This window comes from Babylonia areolata, chromosome 22 (assembly GCF_041734735.1).
Source record: "Babylonia areolata isolate BAREFJ2019XMU chromosome 22, ASM4173473v1, whole genome shotgun sequence".
NCBI classification, from domain to species: domain Eukaryota; kingdom Metazoa; phylum Mollusca; class Gastropoda; order Neogastropoda; family Buccinidae; genus Babylonia; species Babylonia areolata.
In genome coordinates, this window is record NC_134897.1 from 5,255,893 (window position 1) to 5,278,996 (window position 23,104).

The window sequence follows — 23,104 nt, forward strand, 5'->3', positions numbered from 1 at the left end:
GGCCGTTGTGACCGTGGAGGTCACCTGTGGGTTGACAGAGGCCCAATTTGTGGACTGAGTGGCAATATTGGTCGAGGAGCTCAACCTGACCGACAAGAAGTTGATACTACTTGTTGAGGCAGTGTGTGTCACCCTGTGAGATGTGCTGGGTTGGGTCCGGTGGGGAGAGGACAAGGGGTTGGCCCCTGGCGTGCACCATAGGTGCGCCCCAGTATGGGTAGAATGGAGGAAACCATCCGTGGGCACCAGCCCCAAGGGTCACTGGCGCCTTGACCTCCATGAAGGGAAAAACCTGGCCAAGTCAGAGGGAGTCTGGTCCGACTTGGGTGTCAGTCCCACCAGAAGACCAGCAGGCTGACTGCCCAGAACTGCCTGACATGCACGGGCCTCCCCCAGCAGGGGAGACCGGCCAGATAGCGGGAAGACCTGCAAAGCAGGTGGCCACGTGCCCCGAATCCCCTCCCGTGGGGAGACTGGGGTGACTTGGCCCGGGGTGGGCAAAGTAGAGCCCCCCCCGCCCCCCCACCCCCCTTCAGAACCAAAGCTTTCTCCCCCACAGAAGGAGGTGGGGGAGGGGGGTCAGCAGTGGAGGGATGAGGGGGAACAGCAATGGGGCCCCTGAGGGCCGTGTCTGAGTGGGCACCCGGGTAACAGCCAAGCGCAGTCTCCACTTGTGAGTTCGTGCCTAGACGTGAGTCCCCACCGCCAAGAGAGGACTTGCCACTCCCCCCTTCCCTGCCTCGCGCTGGGACACCTCGGGAGGCGACACTCGTACCCCTTTTCCCCCGGTCCCTTTCATTACTGTTGTAATAGTATGAGTGTTGCCTCCGCAATCAGCATCTAAAGACGCATCGCCGCGGTCCCTATTGGGAGAAATCATGAGCTCCAGGCCTGGGAGAGTCTCTTGCCAAGTTTCAATCCCAGCATCATGATTCCTGCCGTCGTGGGATGGCATGATAGGAGGCATGGTAACCGCACTTAGGCACCCAGCAAAAATCCTATCCCCAACAGAGAAAGAAAAGACAGAACTGACTTAGAGGTAGAGAAAAAAGAACAATTAACGATTTGAGGGGGCCGAGTCGAATCGAGTACACAGAATGTAAGAATACAATAAACTCAAGCAGCATGCAGCACAATAAGGCCAAATAAAACGCTTAATAGCCAAAAAAGCATAAGACGAGACAGAGCGTAAACCTGACAAGATGGCATGGAGAGCCTTGGCCAAAGGAATGATTCAGCACTTGCATCTTTTAGAGGCGTTTGACTGGCTAAGAGCTGACCGGGCAAGACGGGTTGTCTTTTCACTGTTAGCCGCATGAAATTTGGCCAATCAGAGCAAACCAATCGGCCTAGTTTGCATCAGTTTGACATGGTACAATATATGACACCAAAATGTAAGTTTCACCCGTTGCTGACTTGAGGGTCGAAATAGTCTTGTGTTACGTGCTCCACAATCCTCCGTTGCAGCCGCTGCTTCAAAGATAAGTGGCTTTGTTTAACAACAACAAATAGTATGCTGGTAGCTCTAGTATAAGGAGCATATGTATATGTATATATACTCTCTCTCTCTCCCTCTCTCTCTCTATATATATTTTTTTTTCTATATATATTGTATGTATACATCTCTGTGTGTATGTAATTTTGTAAGCCTAGGTACAAGGTTTGTTGTTGTTTTTTAACCTGAAAAAACAAAACAGTATGCTGATAGCTAGTGCTTTCTGTGTTTTTTGTTTGTTTTTTAACCAGAAAAAACAAAAACAGTATGCTGATAGCTAGTGCTTTCTGTGTTGTTGATTGTGTGTGTGTGTTGTTTTATGTGTGTATAAAAAGTGGCTTCTTTGGTATCCTTTTAGTTTTCAGTATTGTATTAATTGCTATCTTGTAGTAAAGCAAAGAAATGTCAAACCTTGAAAGTTTCTTTGGTAAGGTTTGGAGAACAGAGCTGTTTTGTGTGTATCATGTGAAAATCACTTGTATTTGTGCACAAGTGTGTAGTGTTTCTGTATAATATATTGTTATAGTGTGCCAGCAGTGTCACCCCCACCACCCACACTCTGTCCCCTCCCCCCTCCCCACCCCTCCTTCTTATCTCCCTTCCCGCGCTGTCCAAAGCCCAGTCTTTGAGGTTGCGCCGACACCCGCGCCACCCTCCCTCCTCACCCCTACTCCCTAGTCGGCCCTCTTTGGTCAGCGACGCGGCGTCACCCGCCCCAGCTATAGGAACACGTGCAGTTACGTGATGTCTGCCACGATCCCCGTGCTGAGCAGAACATCCCGTGTGGCGGCCCGTCTTTCAAGTCATTCCCCATCTCCCCTCCACGAACGCAACTGACATAGATGGCGGGACTTCGGAACGAAAGCTAGGGAAAAGTTATGCTAATTCGAACTTTGATCAAGCCGGCTAACAGGCCCAGAGTTGTATTGTCCCGTCTCCCCAATCTCTTTGTGACGTAAACGAGTGAACCTGTCATCACAGAATGTTGTAGAAACAAGTGGGTTGAATTGTAGCGAATCAGATCAATCTGTTGAACTGGGATCAAGCAGTGAATCTGTCAGTCATTCACATAGCGTCACTAGGACAAGCAAAGATTGGTTATTTTAGTTCAACTAGTTAGGGGAGTGAGTGTTGTAGCTTAGATTAGTATGCACAGTATGTTGGGGGAAGGGATAAAACCAGTCAGCACAGCCAGTTCTTGGCAGTCTCCCAGAAGAACTGACTGACACAGGGTGACTGACTGATCAGTGATGTGAGGAACAAGGAAATCCCTGTTGGGCTGTGAGTACATGACTTGTAAGGGTTTTATGTTATGTTGATAACTTAGTTATGTTGGGAAACTATGTTTGTGTCAGTGAACAGCCAGTTTAAGTTGATCTTGTGGCTTGTGGAAAGAAAAGGGGTTAATGTGTGAAAGCTACCCACTGAGAGAAGGACTGGCCTAAATCTTTTGAGTCCCCCCCCCCCCCCCTTCTATTTGGTTACATATATCTTGTTCTGTATTTTTGATGTATTACTTACTTGTTTTGTATAGTAGGTGGTGTTGGTTCAGTGTGAGCTGAACAGATCTATAGGCTAACACATTGTCAGAGTGTGTTGAGAGTTTTTCATGTGTGTGTGCACATGGGGGTAACAGCAAGTGTTGTGGAACACATGTTTGATTTGTTGGTAGTTGTGGTAACATGTGTAGGAGTTGTGCTATGTGTCAGTGGTTTACTTTGTTCAGACAAAGTGGGAAAGAACATAGTAATGTGATTAATGAGTTGATTAACAATGAGAGCACTGAGGGTCAGTGCTGTGTTGTTGCACATTGCTGTTTACCAGAGATATGTTGGAAGTAATGATTTCCATACATGTACTTGTGTTGGTGGTATACCTTGTGAAGACAAAGAGATTTGTTTGGTAATGGTAACACACAGTTTAGCAGAATGATGGGTAACATGAGTTGGAACACAGGGTTGTATTGGTCAGTGATATGTTTTGTACACAGTATGGTAATTGGTATGTCACTGCTGGTGGCAGGTAAGCTTGATGAAGCTTGTATTTCCTCACATAGATCTATGCGTGAGAGGAGTGCATACTGGTGGACATGTGATGAAAGGTGCTGAGAGGGTAATAGGCCTTTCATGTCAGTGATGTCAGGATATTTTGAGATTTTACCTGACCTGGGTTTTGGTTGTGTGTTTGTGTTCCAGGTGTGCTGCTTATAGGTGCTGCTTTAGGTGTAGGATGATCTTTTTACTGTGTGCTGTATTGTAAAGTAAACACTCTATAAAAACCACTCCATGTGGCCCTGCTATTGATGTGAGGAGAGAGTGAGTGAGTGCATGATTAGTTGATCCTATATCCCCCCTGCATAACTCCCCTCTCTCTTCTATCAGAATCGAACCACACTCTTTAAAACAACCACTTTTTACAACTAATTATAATTCAAAGCATATGCACTGACTGTAAACAATTGACTGTAAACTGTAATTAAAAATATATACCACTTTAGCAGCTTATATTTAATGCATGAAAAAAATTGATATATCTGCTTTCTTAACAAATTTTGTATTCTGAACAGGTTGGACGCATTCTTAGTGGTACGCCACTGCAATTTTCAACAAGGTGCAAGGAAGAGGAAGCAACAATCTGTCACAGATGGCACACCTCAACAGCCAGCAACTAAAAACAGTCCTGCAGATAACAATGTCCTCAAATGACACCATCATCACTGGACATGGAGATACTAGTCTATGGATGTGTGTTTGGGCATACTTGACAGACCCTCTGTAGACAGTGCCACTGGGAGTGATGCTGGTGAACATTATTTTTCTGTTTTTTGCAGCACTGATAACAGCTACCACTTTGCTGAAGAGATTTGGTGGATGTGGCACTGATAAACTTAGAGATAAAAGATACTACAGCGTGCATGTGTCTAAACCTGTACTTTCCTTATTGACATGTTCCAGGCTTTAGTTTGCCAGTTTGCCATTTCATCTGTCCTGTGTTTGCAATCAGCATAACAGCACCTATCTTCTCAAAGTCCTTTAGTCCCAAAGAAGAAAAACAAATGAAATACCGGATGAGAATATAGGAAAGTTGTGGAAAAAACAATAACCCTGAGCTAAATGATTTGGTTTCAGTTGTTTGAAAAAAATTCCAGTAAAATGGATTATTGAAAGAAGCATGATGAAAGTTCCCAATAAAAAATGATTGCATTTACCGTTTCCAATGACAGAAGTGAGAAAAGGCTGTAAATCAGACTTGACAAACTAGTTGATGAATAATTACTTTTAATGTTCCTTTCAGACAGTTGGTTTCAGAAGCAGATAGTAATGAATGCATAAATTCAAAATTGGTTTTTGTGTTTAAAATCTTAAATTTTGCCAAACATACAACTGAAGATTTTAAACATGTCCCAGATTGCTGTAGCGGCCTGTGTATAAACCAGATCTGGAAATGTCTGTCCATTGTTCAATGTGAACTGGATTTTGGAGTCAGATACAGCCAAAAAACATTGAATTTGTTTCAAGTTATTGATTTTTGCAGTGACTATTCTTGTTTTGTATGTAATGACTTATGTTTGTGTGCCTAGTGTCATAAAAGACTGATGTGAAAATGAAGAGAAAGAAAGATGTGCAATAAAATAATAAAATGATGTGAGTGTTAGTGTGGTCATGTAGGTATGTGTGTAGGTGTGCAAGGATGTAACAATCCAGTGATTTTACAGCATTGGTTCTGCAACAACACTCTCACAAGATAAGTATCCCAAAATACAGAAAATATTTTCATGACTTTTATTTGTAATTCCCTCTTCTCCCATCCACCCATTACATGAAACCTGCTTTTGTACATAATCTTTACCTTGTGATCATTATATAGGGTTACAGTTAAATTAAAAGGAAATGAGAGAAGTATCACGGAAACATAATATATGCAATAAACAATTATAGGCAATGACATGATTCAATGATTTCAGGAGATCCTTATATTATTGCTTTAGACAATATGAACATACAACTACAAATCATGCTGTGGATGTCTTTACAGTCTTTTGTTGTCTTTTTTTGTTATCGTGGCCTCAGTCGTACCAGGTCATGGAGCACCACAATTTAATGGGTTTTTGTTGGTTTTTTCTCACTTTGTACATTTTGAGGTAGTTACTTCTTATATTCTGAAAGAAGAATTTTGGAAAGTATTCTCTGCTTCAAAGTCGACTGGTGTTTTCTCTTCCAGTGAAGTAAATATCCTGAAGAGAAAAAAAAGGCTCTAAATGAACGTGCCATGAAAATGTGTAATATTTACAGAAATCATAATATAATAAAATCACTTTGAAATTAAATCACACTGACATTTAGTGAAAATATTAGTCTTTATTTCCATTCATTCTTATCCTTCTTGCACATTCATACAGGTCTCATTACTGAAGTTACTCTTTCACATACTCAGATACTGACTACATTTACACTTTACATCCTTCAAAAGGATAACACACACACACACATATATACACATATATATATGTGTGTGTGTGTGTAATCAGGTGTTCCCTCCCATTTACATCTATAGTGATATTCACTATGCAGCTAAGCATGCTTGTATGTATGCACAAATACTAACCATGTGCATATATAATGACACTATACATGCACTCACTTCTTCAAATCCACATACACATGATGAATGCACAACCCAGTACTACAAACAGAAAATCACAGACCTTTGTAAACATTATTCTCTAGTTTGACAGTACTCTGAGCATTAGAAATCATGTTTTCAAGATATAATCAGTTGGTATCAGTCTATGAAAACAAGTACAAGTAACAAATCATGAAACTGATCACATCATCAGTTGCAGTCTTCCACACCTACATACATGTATGGAAAAAAGAAAACCTTCAAACATGGCATAACAAGAGGGAACAGTCTCAGGATCAACAAACAACATTGCAGGTTGGATGTTCGCAGCGGAACTTTCAGCGGGTGGTCAACATGTGGAATGACCTCCCAGAGTTCGTGGTCAGAGGCCCGCCATCCATGAACAGCTTCAAAGACAGACTCGACGCTCACTGGAAAGATTTGGCAAGTGTCTACACTCCAACTTGTCAGTCCTGACTATTTGTATATCTTAGTATTTGCCACACAGCAGACAGCAGACCGACATGGTAATACTGGACTTCTCCAAAGCCTTTGACAAGGTCCCCCACAAACGCCTCCTCCGTAAGCTGGACCATTATGGTATACGAGGATCGACGTTGGACTGGATCAAGGCCTTCCTTTCTGACCGCACCCAAATCGTCGTAGTTGACGGCGAAAAATCTGAGCCAGCACCTGTGATCAGCGGAGTCCCACAGGGGACAGTTCTAGGCCCCATCCTATTTCTGATTTACATCAACGATCTGCCTGAGAACATCAAGGCCAATATTAGATTGTTCGCTGATGACTGTATAGTCTACTCTACCATCAAGACAACCCAAGACTGTAAAATGCTCCAACGAGACCTCAACACACTGTCTGACTGGGAACAGCGTTGGGGAATGGAATTCCACCCAGAAAAATGTAATGTACTTACTTGTACAACATCAAGGAACCCCATCAGCTACAACTACAAATTAAAAGGACACACCCTTGAGCATGTTGAAAGCGCAAAATATCTCGGCGTCGACATAAGAAATGATCTAAACTGGAAAGAACATGTTACAAGAGTCACCAACAAAGCCAATAGCATGGTAGGCTTCCTAAAAAGGAATCTAAAAACATCCAATAAAACCACCAAAGCCAATGCCTACCAAACTCTTGTACGCCCGCACCTGGAGTATTGTTCATCAGTCTGGAGCCCGTACAAAGAAGGTCAAAAGAACAAGATTGAAATGGTGCAAAGAAGAGCAGCACGTTATGTACACAGTGACTACGGGCGGACCAGCAGCGTAACACACATGCTGCAAGAACTAGGATGGGAATCCCTCAAATCACGGCGGAACAGACAAAGGCTGACCCTGATGTATAAAATGGTCAATGGCATTGTAGACATCCCTCCAGACAAATTTCTCAAGAAAGGATCCGGCAGAACAAGATCAAATCATCGACACAAATTTGTCCATCTTAGCTCCACCTCTGACCCTTATAAATACAGTTGTTTTTTCCCATCAACCATCCCCGTCTGGAACTCCCTGCCTGCAACAGCAGCAGAGGCTCCCTCCTTGGCAGCTTTCAAGAGGCAGCTGAACAAGATCACAGTTTAGTCCCCCCCCCCTCCCCCCCCTGGAGGGACGCTGCGAGTGACGGTGGGAGGGAGTATGTATACATGCTCTTTCTCATTGTCACCCCCTCCGGAGGAAAAGATAGGTCTACTTAGGTTTTAGCTAGGTATTTACGCCTCTGCGCACACAGTTCATCACTGACCACAAAACACATTTTTTTAAAAAACAAACCTACCTGGCGACACTTTCGTCAAACGAACCCTCCGCTGTCCTTTTCCTTGCGATAAAGAATGCTTTCAACGCCTCTGGGATCAACAAACGCAGGGACTGAAGAGACAAAGTATCGAGGTCGCACTCGTTTGTTTCATTATTTGTGTCGATCGCCTTGGCATTGCTCGACGTCAGGACAAGAGTTATAAAATTATGTGCATGCGCGAAATCCAAGATGGTCGCGGAACTCTCCAGAGGTCTATTCTTGATCAGAAGGGTCGATTACGCGCAACATGTGTCAAATGCCTCCGCTGCAAAAGACACGAAATTTTTCGTTTAAATAGATCCTAAAATAAAGGACGTTAAAACAGGCCATTACCTTTTTCCAAGTCGTCTTAATGGCGATTGCTAAGGTAGATGTCGGTGACAGATCCCCATTTGCGACTTACCACCTTCCTTTCACCTTCCACAGAGTGTAAACAGGTCGCAGCCTTGCAGCAGAAGGATACTCTTTCTTTCACTGACTAAATAGCAGCGGTGAAATATGCACGACCAGGTTTGACTAAATAGCAGCGGTGAAATATGCACGACCAGGTTTGACTGACAGTTGCCGTTCCAAGGGCGAATAAGAATGACATTCTCTCTCTCTCTGTGTGTGTGTGAGTAGTGTGTGTCTGTGTCTCTGTGTGTGTGAGTAGTGTGTGTGTGTGTCTCTGTGTGTGTCTGTTTGTCTCTGTCTGTCTGTGTACGTGTGCATATATGTGTGTGTGTGTGTGCGCGCGCGTGTGTGTTTGTTTATACTGTGTGTGTGTACTATATATTCATAAAGTGTATAGGTAAGTAGGCATGTGGAGGCAAAGGCTACGTGCTGTTGTGAGTGGGCAAAGTCCCCGGGCGGAGCAACCTGTTGAAAGCTAAGGCCTGTACGACACGTTTCACTTTGTTTTAAACACACAGAGGTGGAAGTGGAGAGAGAGAGAGACAGAGAGAGAAACAGGGACAGACAGATACAGAGAATGTGTGTGTGTGAGCATGCATTAATTTTCGAAGAGAAAAGAAGATAATGTTTTGTGTCTTTGGGGTTCCTTTGCATACTCACAGAGCCACGCACGGACGCACGCACACACACATACACACACACACACACACACACAGTGACACGCACACGCACATACACACACACACAGTGAGTCACACACACACGCGGCACACACATACACACGCGTGCATACACACACAAGCACGCGTGCACATCGTGTCAGAAGGACGATCGGTCAAACTGTAGTGAACAGAGCCTTGTACTTTGGACATTTTTTTTTTTTTTTTACGAGGAGTTGTGATTGAGTGACTGTGTGTGTGCGTGCGTGTGTCTGTGTGTGTTTGTGTGTGTGTGTGTGCTTATCTGTGTCTTTGTGCGTATCTTTGTGTGTGTTTGTGTCTGTGTGAGTCTGTGCGCGCGCGCGTGTGTGTGCGTCTGTGTGTGTGTGTATGTGTGTGCGTGCGCGTGTGTGTGTGCGCGTGTACGTGTGTGTGTGTGTGTGTGTTGAGGTGGGTATGTTTGTGTTTGGGGGATGGGTTTTGGGGTTTTTTTTTCCACCTCTGTGCTTCTACTGCCATGCCGTGCTAACTAACCTGATTGTATAATCCACCCTGTGTGAGTAAGGACGTCAAACAACCACGATCTCTCTCCTACCAGGCTAACAAACTTTTCCAATGAGCCCCCACCTCCACCCTCAGTTACAGCTGCTGATATCCCTCGCTTTCATGGGGTTTTTTTCTTTCCGACAACGACTTTCCATCACGAACGTACTCTCCGACTACCAAGCTATTTAACCTTTTGAGTGATCCTTCCCGCAATTACTGAAATCCCTCCGTCTAGGACGAGGAAGATCATGGATGGGGCAAGCAGAAGACACAATCCAGCTAGTATGCCAACTACAAGACCTGAAAGAAACAAAAGAATGGGAGAAAAACCCCGAAAACCTCAACCATCTATTAAACACAGCCATTTCACCCACTCTAGGAAGACATTGTCGGGAATGGCCAGAGGGCAAAACTGATGCGGAAGTGAAGCTACTCATAGAAGAAACCAGTAAAGAAGAGGACATCAACATATACACAGATGGCTCAGTCACCAAAGACCAATCCGGTTGGGGATACACTGCGAAACAAAATGGAAAAACAGTTAGGGAAGAGAATGCTGCCTACAAAGTCACAAGCTCCTGACTAACGATGGAAGTTGAAGCTGTGACACATGCCCTCCAGTGGCTATTGTCCATCCATACGCCCGGAAACCAACATGCCATGATTCTAACCGACTCAATGAACCTCATACAGAAAATTGAAAACGGAATGGGAAGCCCAGAGTGGCATAAGGCAATGCGCAACTTTCAGATTAAAAAACTCACATGGTCATACGCCCGGGACATGCAGGTGTTAAGGGAAATGAGCGAGCTGACAGACTTGCTGGTAACGCAACACCAACGAGCGGCCTACATATAGGAAAATCGGAAATCCTCAGAAAAGTCAAAGAATATCAACAAGAACAGGTACAAGGCCATCACACCATCGATCGCCTCAAAGAAATAAAAGCAGAGAGAGGGAGCGGCCGTAAGTTTAACATGAAAGGTAGAGCACGATGCTTTGCAAATCAAACATATATCGACATCATTTCCAAACCAACATTGCGCAAATTTCTTCAAAACGGAACAGAGTTTCTGTGGGCTTTTCCAAATGCAATAGACTGAGCAACACACTAGACGCCACGTTCTTGGCATCAGAGATCTTTTCCCATCCCTCTTGCGGCCAATCAGTGGCAGTCTCTGTGCGTGTGTGTTTGTGTGTATGTGTGGGTCTGTGTTTTTGAGTGCGTTTGTGCATGCGCGAGAGTATAAGTGTACACAAGTGTCAGGAGAGTTCTGTGCACGTGCGTGTGTGTGTGTGTGTGTAAGGGGGAGGTATATATATATATTTGAATATATGTGTGTGGGGTTGGGGTGGGAGATATGGGCGCATGTGTGTGTGCTTGTACAAGTAAGTGTTCATCTGTGTGTGTGTGCTGAGGAAGCTGCGATACGTAGACTAGAAATGAGTGTGTGGAGGGGGGTAGAGGAGGTGCAGGGTAATGTGTGTGTGTGTGTGTGTGTGTGTGTGTGTTGGAGCTCATGTACGTTTATATGTATTTGACTGTGCTTTCATAGCTGTGAAACTGCATGTTTGGTGCATATCTGTTATGCATGTGTGGGTGTATGTGTGAATGTGTGTCTTCATGTTTTACATTTATTTGCTTATTTATCATCATTGTTGTCTTATTTGTTTATTTATTTATTCTTTTTTTTAAAATTATTATTACTACTACCTTTTTATATTATTATTATTTATTTATTTATTTATGTAAGCTTATCTATTATTTATTCACCTTTTTTTTCTCAAGGCCTAAGTGCTTTGGGTTACGCTGCTGGTCAGGCATCTGCTTGGCAGATGTGGTGTAGCGTATATGGATTTGTCCGAACGCACTGACGCCTCCTTGAGCTACTGAAACTGAAACTGAAACTGCTATAAATACAACCAGTTAGAATCACAGCTGTATTTTCTGCGCGATTCACTGTGAGTTGTTGAGCCACTGAGATTTTTTGCATGTCTTGCCAACCATGAGAGGCTCAACTGACCAGGTTCTTGTAAAGATTTGAGGTGATCGGGGTCAGCCCGATACTCCCCCGTGTCGATACTCCCCCGCGTCAATACTCCCCCTTGTCGATACTCCCCCGTGTCGATAGTCCCTCTCACAAAGATCCAAAAACAGTCAAATACAGATGTATGTATTTATTTGTGACTGATAATGCTTTCTGCTTGATCAAAGTTGTGTTGTGGAATGATGAATGTGTTCTCTTCATAACAGCCGTCCGCGTTTATGGTTGAGCAGCGACTTGTGTGTCAGGCCCGCTGTTGTGTGGGCCCGCTGCCTTGTAGTCCGGGCCGTATTAGACTCGGTGTATCTGGTGGCAAACGCTCGCTCTCTCTCTGTCTTTCTCTCTCTTCGTCTCTCATTTTCTGTTTATCTGTCTCTCCCCCTCTCTGCCACTCTCTCTCTGTCAGTCTCTCTCTCTCTGTCAGTCTCTCTCTCTCTCTCTCTCTCTCTCTCTCTCTCTCTCTCTCACTCACTCTTAGTCTCTCATTTTCTGTTTCTCTGTCTCTCCCCTCTCTCTCTCTCTGTCTCTCTCTCTGTCTGCCACTCTGTCTCCCCCTCTTTGCCACTCTCTCTCTGTCTCTCTCTCTCTGTGTTTCCCCCTCTCTGCCACTCTCTCTCTGTCTCTCTTTCTGTCTCTCTCTCTCTCTGTGTCTGTCTCCCCATCTCTGCCATTCTCTCTCTCTCTCTCTCTCTCTCTCTCTCTCTCTCTCTGTGTCTCCCCATCTCTGCCACTCTCTCTCTCTGTCTCCCCATCTCTGCCACTCTCTCTCTCTGTCTCCCCATCTCTGCCACTCTCTCTCTCTCTGTCTCCCCCTCTCTGCCACTCTCTCTCTGTCTCTCCCCATCTCTGCCACTCTCTCTCTCTGTCTCCCCATCTCTGCCACTCTCTCTCTCTCTCTGTCTCCCCCTCTCTGCCACTCTCTCTCTGTATCTCCCCATCTCTGCCACTCTCTCTCTGTATCTCCCCATCTCTGCCACTCTCTCTCTGTCTCCCAATCTCTGCCACTCTCTCTCTCTGTCTCCCCATCTCTGCCACTCTCTCTCTCTGTCTCCCCATCTCTGCCACTCTCTCTCTCTGTCTCCCCCTCTCTGCCACTCTCTCTCTGTATCTCCCCATCTCTGCCACTCTCTCTCTGTCTCCCAATCTCAGCCACTCTCTCTCTCTCTCTGTCTCCCAATCTCTGTCACTCTCTCTCTCTGTCTCCCCATCTCTGCCACTCTCTCTCTCTCTCTGTCTCCCATTCTCTGTCACTCTCTCTCTCTGTCTCCCCATCTCTGCCACTCTCTCTCTCTCTCTCTGTCTCCCAATCTCTGTCACTCTCTCTCTCTGTCTCCCAATCTCTGCCACTCTCTCTCTCTCTCTGTCTCCCAATCTCTATGACTCTCTCTCTCTCTGTCTCCCCATCTCTGCCACTCTCTCTCTCTCTGTCTCCACATCTCTGCCACTCTCTCTCTCTCTCTCTGTCTCCCCATCTCTGCCACTCTCTCTCTCTGTCTCCACATCTCTGCCACTCTCTCTCTCTGCCTCCCCATCTCTGCCACTCTCTCTCTCTCTGTCTCCCCATCTCTGCCACTCTCTCTCTGTGTCTCCACATCTCTGCCACTCTCTCTCTCTCTCTCTCTGCCTCCCCATCTCTGCCACTCTCTCTCTGTGTCTCCACATCTCTGCCACTCTCTCTCTCTCTCTCTCTCTCTGCCTCCCCATCTCTGCCACTCTCTCTCTGTCTCCCCATCTCTGCCACTCTCTCTCTGTGTCTCCACATCTCTGCCACTCTCTCTCTCTCTCTCTGTCTCCCCATCTCTGCCACTCTCTCTCTCTCTTTGTCTCCCCCTCTCTGCCACTCTCTCTCTCTCTCCCCATCTCTGCCACTCTCTCTCTCTCTATGTTTCCCCATCTCTGCCGCTCTCTCTCTCTCTGTGTCTCCCCATCTCTGCCACTCTCTCTCTCTGTCTCTGTCTCCCCATCTCTGCCACTGTCTCTATCTCTCTGTGTCTCCCCATCTCTGCCACTCTCTCTGCCGCTCTCTCTCTGTCTGTCTGTCTGTCTCCCCATCTCTGCCACTCTGTGTGTGTGTGTGTGTGTGTGTGTGTGTGTGTGTGTATGTGTGTGTGTGTGTGTGTGTGTTTGTCTCTTTCTCTGTGTCTCCCCATCTCTCTCTCTCTCTCTCTGTGTCTGTCTGTTTCTGTCTGTCTCCCCATCTCTGTCACACACACACACTCTCTCTCTGTCTCTCTCTCTCTCTCCATCTCTGCCACTCTCTCTCTCTCTGTCTCTTTCTCTGTCTCCCCATCTCTGCCACACTGTCTGTCTGTCTCTCTCTCTGTCTCTCTCTCTCTGTCTCCCCATCTCTGCCACTCTCTCTCTCTGTGTCTCTGTCTCTCTCTCTGTCTCCCCCTCTCTGTCACTCTCTTTCTCTGTCTCTCTCTCTGTCACCCTCTCTGCCACTCTCTCTCTCTCTGTGTCTGTGTGTGTGTGTCTCTCTGTCTTTCCCTCTTTGCTACTCTCTCTCTCTCTGTTTCCCCATCTCTGCCACTCCCCCTCTCTGCCACTCTCTTTCTCTCTGTCTCTCTCTCTGTCTCCCCCTCTCTGCCACTTTCTCTCTCTCTCTGTTTCTCTCTCTGTCTCCCCATCTCTGCCACTTTCTCTCTGTCTCTCCATTTCTGCCACTTTCTCTCTGTCTCTCCATTTCTGCCACTCTCTCTCTGTTTCTCTTCCCCCCTCTCTCTCTCTCTCCGTTTCTCATTTTCTGTTTATTTATCTCTCCCCCTCTCTGCCACTATCTCTCATTCTCTCTCTTACTCTCTCTCTCTGTGTCTCTCTGTCTCTCTGCCCGCCCACACACACACACACACACACACACACACACACACACACACACACACACATTCACACTGTTTCGCCGCGATATGATATTCAGTTTTGATGATGGTTTTAAAGTTAATCAGTGTAATTTGTCACAATTTACAAAGAAAAACAAGAAGGACTTTATGGAAAAAGTTCTAACTGGAAAGAAAAATACCACTGAAATGAAAAAAGTAAGTAACAGAACGCCTGTAACGCTAGGGTGCATTTTAGCTCTGGTCATTCTTAATTGTAAAAGACTAGTGATATGATTTGAAGCTCTACAAGCCTAATCTTAGTCAAATAGGACACTTCTTTAATAACAGCATACCATTTTTGTTGATTACACACTTTCTCGACAATATAAAAACAGTGTCTTTTTTAATCATACCCTGATTATCTGTCAGTGTGTGTCCTCATATGGGGGAAGAGGCCGATTCTGGATGCGCAGCACTTCCCACAGGTGTTGCAAGGGAAAACGTCTCCAGAAGTTGAACCCTGCTTCCTTTGCTCATGCTTATCCTTAATGGCCAGCGTTCTCTTGTTTTCAAACGTCTTTATGCCACTAGAGTACAGCATCCTCCAGCGAGAGCGGTCAAGGGCATCAGTTTCCCAGGAAGCGATGTCTAAGTCACAGGCTTTGAGGTTTGTCTTCAAGGTGTCCTTAAAGCGCTTGCAGGGTCTTCCAAGTTCGCGGTGGCCTTCCTTCAGCTGGCCATACAGTAGCATCTTCAGGATCCTGCTGTCTGTCATGTGGAGAACGTGTCCTGTACAGCGTAGCTGGCACTGGATCAGCAGGCTTTCGATGCTGGGCAGGCCGCTCCTCTCTAGGACCTGGAGGTTGGAGACCCTGTCTTGCCACCTTATGCCGAGGATCTTTCGTAGGCATCTCTGGTGAAACTGCTCAAGCTGTTGAATGTGACGGCGATACGTCGTCCATGTTTCACAACAGTACAACAAGGTGGTCAGCACAACAGCTCTGTAGGTTTTGATTTGGGTGCTGATCCTAATGCCTTTGTTGTTCCACAGCCTGTTGTTGAGTCTGCCAAAGGCGGAGCTGGCCTTGGTGATGCGCAGCGTCACTTCTGCATCAAGGGCTCCGTTGCTGCATAGGGTGCTGCCCAGGTAGCAAAACTTGTCGAATGACTTGATCTCTGTGTCATCGATCTTGATTGCAGGTGGGTGGGGAGGCACTGGCGTACTGTGAGCTAGCTGGTTGATACATGGACTCGGTCTTGCTGAGGCTGATGGTGAGTCCAAAGCACCTCCAGGAGGTTGAGAACCTGTCCATACTTGTAGATGTCGGCCTGGATTCCATCCGCTCCTGGTGCTTTTCCTGACGTTGTCAGCTTCAGGGCCTTCTGGGTCTCGGCCTTGGTGGGAGGGGCAGCTAGCAAGTCATTGCCTGGTAGCTATGGGAGGGCTGCAATTACCTCGTCAGATACGGACGAGTCCCTGTTGAGGAGGGTGTTGAAGTTCTCTGCCCAGCGGGCAAGGATGTCTTTCTTGTCTGTCAGGAGGGTGGTCTGGTCCAAGGCTCGGACAGGGGTTGATCCTGTGACTCTCGGCCCATACACAGCTCGGAGACCATCATGGAAGGTCTTCGTGTCGCGAGCATCAGCAGCGGACTGAAGCTCTTCTGACTTTCTCTCCCACCATGTGTTCTTCCTCTCACGAAGCCTCTTCTGTACGAGTTGCTTGGTTTGCAAGAACTGGTTATTCTTCCTCTGGCAGTCTTAATCGGAAATGTGATCCTGATGCCGTATAGTCAATGTGTTCAGGAACTTGGAGATTCCAGAGTCGTTCTCGTCAAACCAGTCTTTGTGGCTCCTCTGTACAAAGCCGAGTGTGTCAGCTACTGCTGTGTACACAGCATCTCTAAAGGTGCTCCATACTTTTTCTACATCAGTCGATGCAGGAATTTGTTGGAGAGCTGCTTGGATTTGCTGCTGCAGCACATCCTTGGTGATGGGGAGGCGGTGGATGTTCAGCTTCCTAGGGGGTTTCTGCCTGGCTGGTTGGAGCTTGCGTGCAAGTCTGATGTTCATCTTACTGCATACAAGGCGATGGTCCGACCAACAGACTGCTCCTCTCATGCAGCGTGTACTGGAAACATCACCTCTGTCCCTCTGCCGGACAATCACATAGTCCAGCATGTGCCACTGCTTGGAGCGGGGGTGCATCCACGTGTTCTTGTACTTGTCCACTTGTTGGAAGAGGGTGTTGGTGATGGTCAGTCCATGCTGCGCGCAGAGCGAGAGGAAAAGCAGTCCGTTGGAGTTGCACTTACCAGTGCCGTGCTGTCCTAGGACTTTTGGCCACGAGAAGTCCACGCCGATACGGGCATTGAAATCCCCAAGGATGACCAGCCTGTCCTTTCTGTCTACCACTGAAATGGTGTGGCTGAGCTCCTCGTGGAAGGCTTCTTTGATGTCATCAGGGTTGGTCATCATCGGGGCATAGCAGCTGATGACTGTGTCGAAGCGATCCTCGGACAGCTTCAGACGCAGGGTCATCAGCCTATCGTTTATCCCACGTGGAAGGCTGTCAAGCTGTCGTGCAAGTTTGGTTTGTATGGCAAAGCCCACGCCTGAGGTTCTTGGGGTGCCATCTGGCTACCCAATGCAGTAAAAGGTGTAGCCCCCTCCAACTTCCTCCAGCTGGGTTTCACTGGCAAACCTGGTTTCGCTCAGGGCTGCTATGTCCACCTGGCAGCAATCAAGCATTCTAGCAATGAGCGCTGTGCACCTTTCTGGTCTGTCATCTCTGTCCCAAAGGGTGCGAACATTCTAGGCGCCCAGAGTCAGGGCATGACTCTTGGTTCTTTTCTTCTGTTGTTTTCGACCGCTAGTGTTGGATGTCCAAGTTGGTGCGGTTTCCTACTAGTTACAAGGCGAGGCAGGCTTTGTTTAGGGATCCTTTTATCTCCCCTTCCCCATGTGGGGAGAGCAGTGCTGTCCCTAAAAAGAGCTGCTCTGACACTGTGGGAGGATACAGGCGCCGCATCTGCCCCAGTCTACGGCGGACGACCATCACCCCACAGCCGCCTGCGTGCAGAGTCGTGACTAGGAACTACCAGCAGCATCCTCTGCCTATCTCCGTTACCACTAGCTCGTTCCGACATTAGCCTGGTTGGCTGACCAGCACAGGTGACTTTTTTTTAGTGAAGAGTTGTGCAGTCCCTTCTCCACTCTCTAGCCTACCGACGCTCAGAGTCCCACAGGTGCATATAGTGCCGCGTGTAGAACGGCCTCGGCAGGTGCAGGTTTTTTCTTCGGAGTTCCGTCTCCAAGGAGGATTTCCAGCCAAGAATAAGAGCTCCCCCTGCCCTTTGGTCATCCTCTTCCGTTTCCTCCTCCGCCTAGTCCGTCGTTGGGAGACTTCACTGCAGCAGGTAGTACTGGGTTACATGGTACCAGTAGCAAGGGCTATGCCCCTGAACTGACTAACGGGGGGAATATAGACATGGGGGAACATAGACATGCTTTCGAGCATAGTTACTATTCAAGTACATGGAATAGCTTCCCAACCCCACGTGCCCTACAAAGCAAAGCAAACGGTTGAAGTCATGAACTGTCAGTGAAAGAAATAAAGACGACAAACCAACGGTTACTAAGTGAACGCTGAAATGTCGCCAAATCAAATGAAATGTCACCAGTCCACTGATAAAGCTAGCATATGTATCCTTCAGTACACCAGTATATATATATATATATATATATATATATATATATATATATATATTATACACTACTTGTATGAAGTACCTTCAGTTTCGGCTTATGAATATCATAATTATGTTGTTGTTGTCTTTTTTATTTACACATGCGGGTATACATGCGTGTGCGTGCGCGCGCGTGTGTGTGTGGATGTGTGTATACATGTGTGTGTTCGCTCGCGCGCGCGTGTGTATGTGTGGAGGGGGGGGGGGGGCTGGGTGTGTGTGTGTGGGTGGGTGTCTGTCTGTCTGTCTGTCTGTCCGCGTTTCTGTTTATCTCTGTGTGTGTGTGTGTGTGTGTGTGTAAGGGCGCGCTTGCGTGTGTGCGCGCACGCGATCACGCCCTGTGTTATCTTATCTCTAGTGCTTTTATCTTTGCCGTCGTGTTATCTCCGCCACTTGGCTGGGTCGTAAAACTTACAACTTTTGTGTCTGTTGTGTTCACTGTGTCGATGTGTGTGTGTGTGTGTGTGTGTGTCTGTGTGCCTCTCTCTGTGTGTAGTGTGTGTGTGTGTGTGTGTGTATGCTTGCACGTGCTTGTGTGTGCGTTTGTGTGTGCGTTCGTGTGTGTGTGTGTGTGTGTGTGTGCATGTGTGTGTGTGCGTGTGTGTGTGTGTGTGTGTGTGTGTGTGTGTATGTGTGTGTGTGTTCTCAATTGTAGGTCTCTGTCTTATGTGTGACGTCTCCTCGTTGGCCCCTCGTTGTGTGTGTGTGTGTGAAAATAATCAATAAAAACGAAACGAAAATATAAAAAGAATGCAACGAGCAGAAATCGACACAAACAACTGATTAATCCTCTTCTTTATTTCATATGTATTACAAATTATATAACATGAATTTTCCGTGCTAAATCTTACAGCGGCGAAACGCTCTCTCTCTCTTTCTGTCTCTGTCTGTCTGTCTCTCTTTCTCGGTCTGTGTGTGTGTGTGTGTGTGTGTGTGTGAAAACAATCAACAAATAAAATCGAAAACATGAACAATCCATGCAAATACGTATAACCCCACCCCCCAAAACCATATGCCTTAAATATATCAAACAAATCAATTAATATCTTTTCCCCTGTTTATATGTTGCAAATCACATCAAGTTACATGATATTGCTTATCAGTGCTTAATCATACCGATTCAAATCTTTAATTGTTGATTATTCAAGTTCGCTTACTGTTATCATTAGTACTATTCGTTCTAAGGATGTTATATTGTAATTTCACCAATTATAAGTTATCTAACACACACACACGCACACACACACACGCACACACACACACACACACACACACACACTGCGTGAACCGTTACTTTTCCCTCACCAGTAGCTGTCTTTTTCAGTTCAGTTTATCAAATAACACTTATGGTTAAAAGACGCTAAAATGAAGAAGAAGAAGAATACAACTGCAGCAGCAGCAACAACAAGTGTCGCCGGTTCGTATCACGCTCTTCATTTCACGACCGTGTCGTTCGTATTCATGTTATGGCTCACTCCTCAACTTCAGGAGGCTTCAAGCAAAAACCAAGGTGAGGACAGACACCGTCAACGACTTCCTGTTTGCTGATGACTGCGCTCTCAACGCTGCCTCCAAAGCTGACATGCAACACAGCGTCAGTCGACAAGTTCTCTGCTGCCTGTGACAACTTTGGCCTCACAATCAGCACAAAGAAGACTGAGGTGATGCACCAGCCAGCTCCAGGAAAGCCTTACGTTGAACCAAACATCTTCATCAACGGGCAACGACTGAACGCGGTGGACAAGTTCACATACCTGGGCAGTACACTCTCTCGCACAGTTGTCATCAACGACGAGGTGAATGCCAGACTCGCCAAAGCAAGCGCTGCCTTCAGCAGACTCTATAAGAACGTTTGGAACAGGAGAGGCATCACCCTGGAGACGAAGCTCAAAGTAGACTGGCAAGGCCATAGTTCTCACCACACTGCTCTATGGATGTGAATCATGGACGCTCGGTCTACAAACGCCACGCCAAAAAGCTGAACCACTTCCACACCACCAGCCTCAGAAAACTTCTCGGCATAAAGTAGCAAGAGAAGATACCTGACACAGAGGTGCTCACTTGTGCAAACTTGCCCAGCATCTACACCATCTTGATGCAGGCCCAGCTGCGCTGGGCAGGCCAGGTAGTTCGCATGCCAAACCACCGGCTCCCAAGAAACTGCTCAGTGTACTGCGAACTCCAACATGGCAAGCGCTACCATGGAGGCCAAAAGAAGCGCTTCAAAGACACTCTGAAAGCTTCTCTGAAGGCCTTCAATATCAGCCACGACACATAGGAGCTGAATGCAATGGACAGACCAAGTGGCGTTCAGCTGTCCACAAAGGCGCCAAATCCTGTGAGGCCAACAGAATCGCTGCAGCAGAGCAACGCAGACAGGCCATGAAAAGCAGTGCCAGCAAGTCCCCGACAGCCGCCACCATCCCCTGTCCACACTGCGTCAGAACCTTCCGGGCGCAGATTGGCCTGACCAGTCATCTGCGCACCCACAGAGCCCAACCCACCCGCCCCCAGGATGACTAGATGGTCCTCGTCGATCCCGACGGACGAACCACACACATTGTATGTCACTGCTGGTGGCAGGTAAGCTTAATGAAGCTTGTTTTTACCACACATACATCTATGTGTGAGAGGAGTGCATACTAGTGGACATGTGATGAAAGATGCTGAGAGAGTGTAGGCCTTTCATGTCAGTGATGTCCAGGAATTTTGAGATTTTACCTGACCTGGGTTTTGGTTGTGTATTTGTTCCAGGTGCGCTGCATGTAGGAAGTACTTGAAGTAGGCATTGTGCTGCTTTTTGTAGGGCGGTGTGTTGCTTTTGCTAAGTAGGGTGAACGGCTTGGTGTGTGTGTTGTATTGTTAAGTAAAAGTAAACACTCTATAAATACCACTCCATGTGGCCCTGCTGTTGGTGTGAGGAGGGAGTGAGTGAGTGTATGCAACATCGTAATCGTTTCATCATCCCTCTCTCTTGGAATCAAACCACCCTTTCAGTTTTTACAGGAACACAGATACATATGCTTTCATTCGAGGCCTAACCAGTGCGTTGGGTTATGCTGCTGTCAGGCATCTGCCTACCAGATGTGGTGTAGCGTATATGGATTTTTCCGAACGTAGTGACGCCTGCTTGAGAAACTGAGACTGAAACAAGGCTAAATACAATGTCAACACGCATTTTCCAAGTATGCATCCGTAATTAAGAATACAAAATGATTTACGAATATATTAGACATCAATATTGACGATAGTAACTTGGCTACTTTGCCGCGATATTGCATGCTATTATTATATGTGAATAAAGGAACTATTTTGTATTATGATGTGTCTATTAATGACGAAGGCAAATCAAAATTTTGTCAACAGTGGACGAATAAACTGGATAAAGAAATAAAGTGCCAAAAAACCTTCAGATATATAAATTCTATTCAAGATGTCCAGTTAGAATGGTTCCAAATCAGGCTAGTCCACAGAATTTTACCTATAAACATTGTTCTGGCCAGAATGAAAATAAAGGCTAGTGACAGATGTTTGTTCTGTGACGAGAACAAAGATAATACTGTATGTCTTCTGGAGATGTGTTCATGTTAACCGTTTCGGGAAACATCTTTAAGATGTGGTGAATATTGTTTAATTGTTTCGAAGACAACTGAATGAATCGATTGTTCTATTTGGCGATGATCCAAACTATAAATTGGACAGTGTTTTTCTTCTTCGAAGAAGATGAAGAAGAAGAAGAAGAAGCAATGATCATAGGAACTAAACCAAAACTCTCTTCCATCACAAATGACACAATCAAACTTGGCAGTACATCCATCCCACTTTCCAGTTCAGTCAGGAACCTCGGCGTTGCCCTTGACAACACACTGTCCACGCAAAAATGTGTCAGACATGTCAATCCTGCTACTGTCAATTGCGGCGCATCAGTTCCATCCGGAAATATCTGTCCATTGACGCAACATCTAGACTTGTCGTTTCTCTCATTCTCTCTCGCCTTGACGACTGTAACTCTCTATTGTCTGGTTTGCCTGCTTCATCCATTCAGTCCCTTCAGCGAATACAAAACTCTGCTGCCAGACTCGTCCTCAGAAAGAAAAGATCTGAGCACATCACTCCTCTTTTGCAACATCTCCACTGGCTCCCCGTCTCACACAGAATAAAGTACAAGATCAGCACTCTATGTTATAAATGTATTCACAAATCAGCCCCTTCCTATCTCTGTGGCTGTCTTCACCTCTACACTCCATCTCGCTCTCTACGATCAGCTTCGGATCCACTCTGTTTACACATACCCAAATTCAAACTCTCGACTGTTGGCCACTGCTCTTTTCTGTCTCTGGACCTTGCAATTGGAATGAACTTCCTCTTTCACTTCGTCAGGTCTCCACACTCAGCTCTTTCAAGTCTGGCCTTAAAACCCACCTCTTCCCCAAATAGCCTCCCTTCCCTGCCTCTTCCTTGTTTTCAGTTTCTACAGTTTTAGAGTTATGCATGCGTGTGAATGACTGGTGCGAAAGCGCTTTGATTTGTCTATGCACAAGATTCAGCACTGTATAAATACCATTATTATTATTATTATTATTATTATTCGTTCGTGGGCTACGACTCCCATGTTCACTAATATACGCAACTGGGTACGTGTAGGACCAGTTTCACGCATTTCAGAAATACCAAAAAGGAAGATATGAAAAAGATATTAGTATACATTTCATTTGTAAACAAGAACTGGGTAAAATGTCAACAATAATTGGAATTGCAACAAAGCCTTGATGGAAACAGGCCTGAACTTTGATACTTGAATACGATATTTGACGTATTTAATGCACATGTTTTAATCTAGATAATAGCATTGAGAGTATATGTTTGGAATGAAACGAATTCAGTGAATATCGGAAAATGCGCGCGCAAGAATGAACTTGCGTGTATGGTAACAACGGCAGGTTGTGGCGGGAAGGAAGAG

The 23,104-nt window shown here is 46.0% G+C and overlaps 1 protein-coding gene across 4 annotated transcripts in view; it reads right to left on the reverse strand.

Annotated features, from left to right (window-relative positions):
- Positions 1-8,520, reverse strand: part of LOC143297439 (putative cytochrome P450 CYP44) — a 59,061-nt gene extending 50,541 nt beyond the window's left edge. For 3 of the 4 annotated variants that reach the window (XR_013057273.1, XM_076609803.1, XM_076609804.1), the window contains exon 1: positions 8,270-8,520. The gene's annotated coding sequence lies outside the window, so the exon portion shown is untranslated. The remainder of the gene's footprint in view (positions 1-8,269) is intronic. The other variant, XM_076609806.1, reaches the window with a different exon arrangement.
- Positions 8,521-23,104: the final 14,584 nt, after the last annotated feature.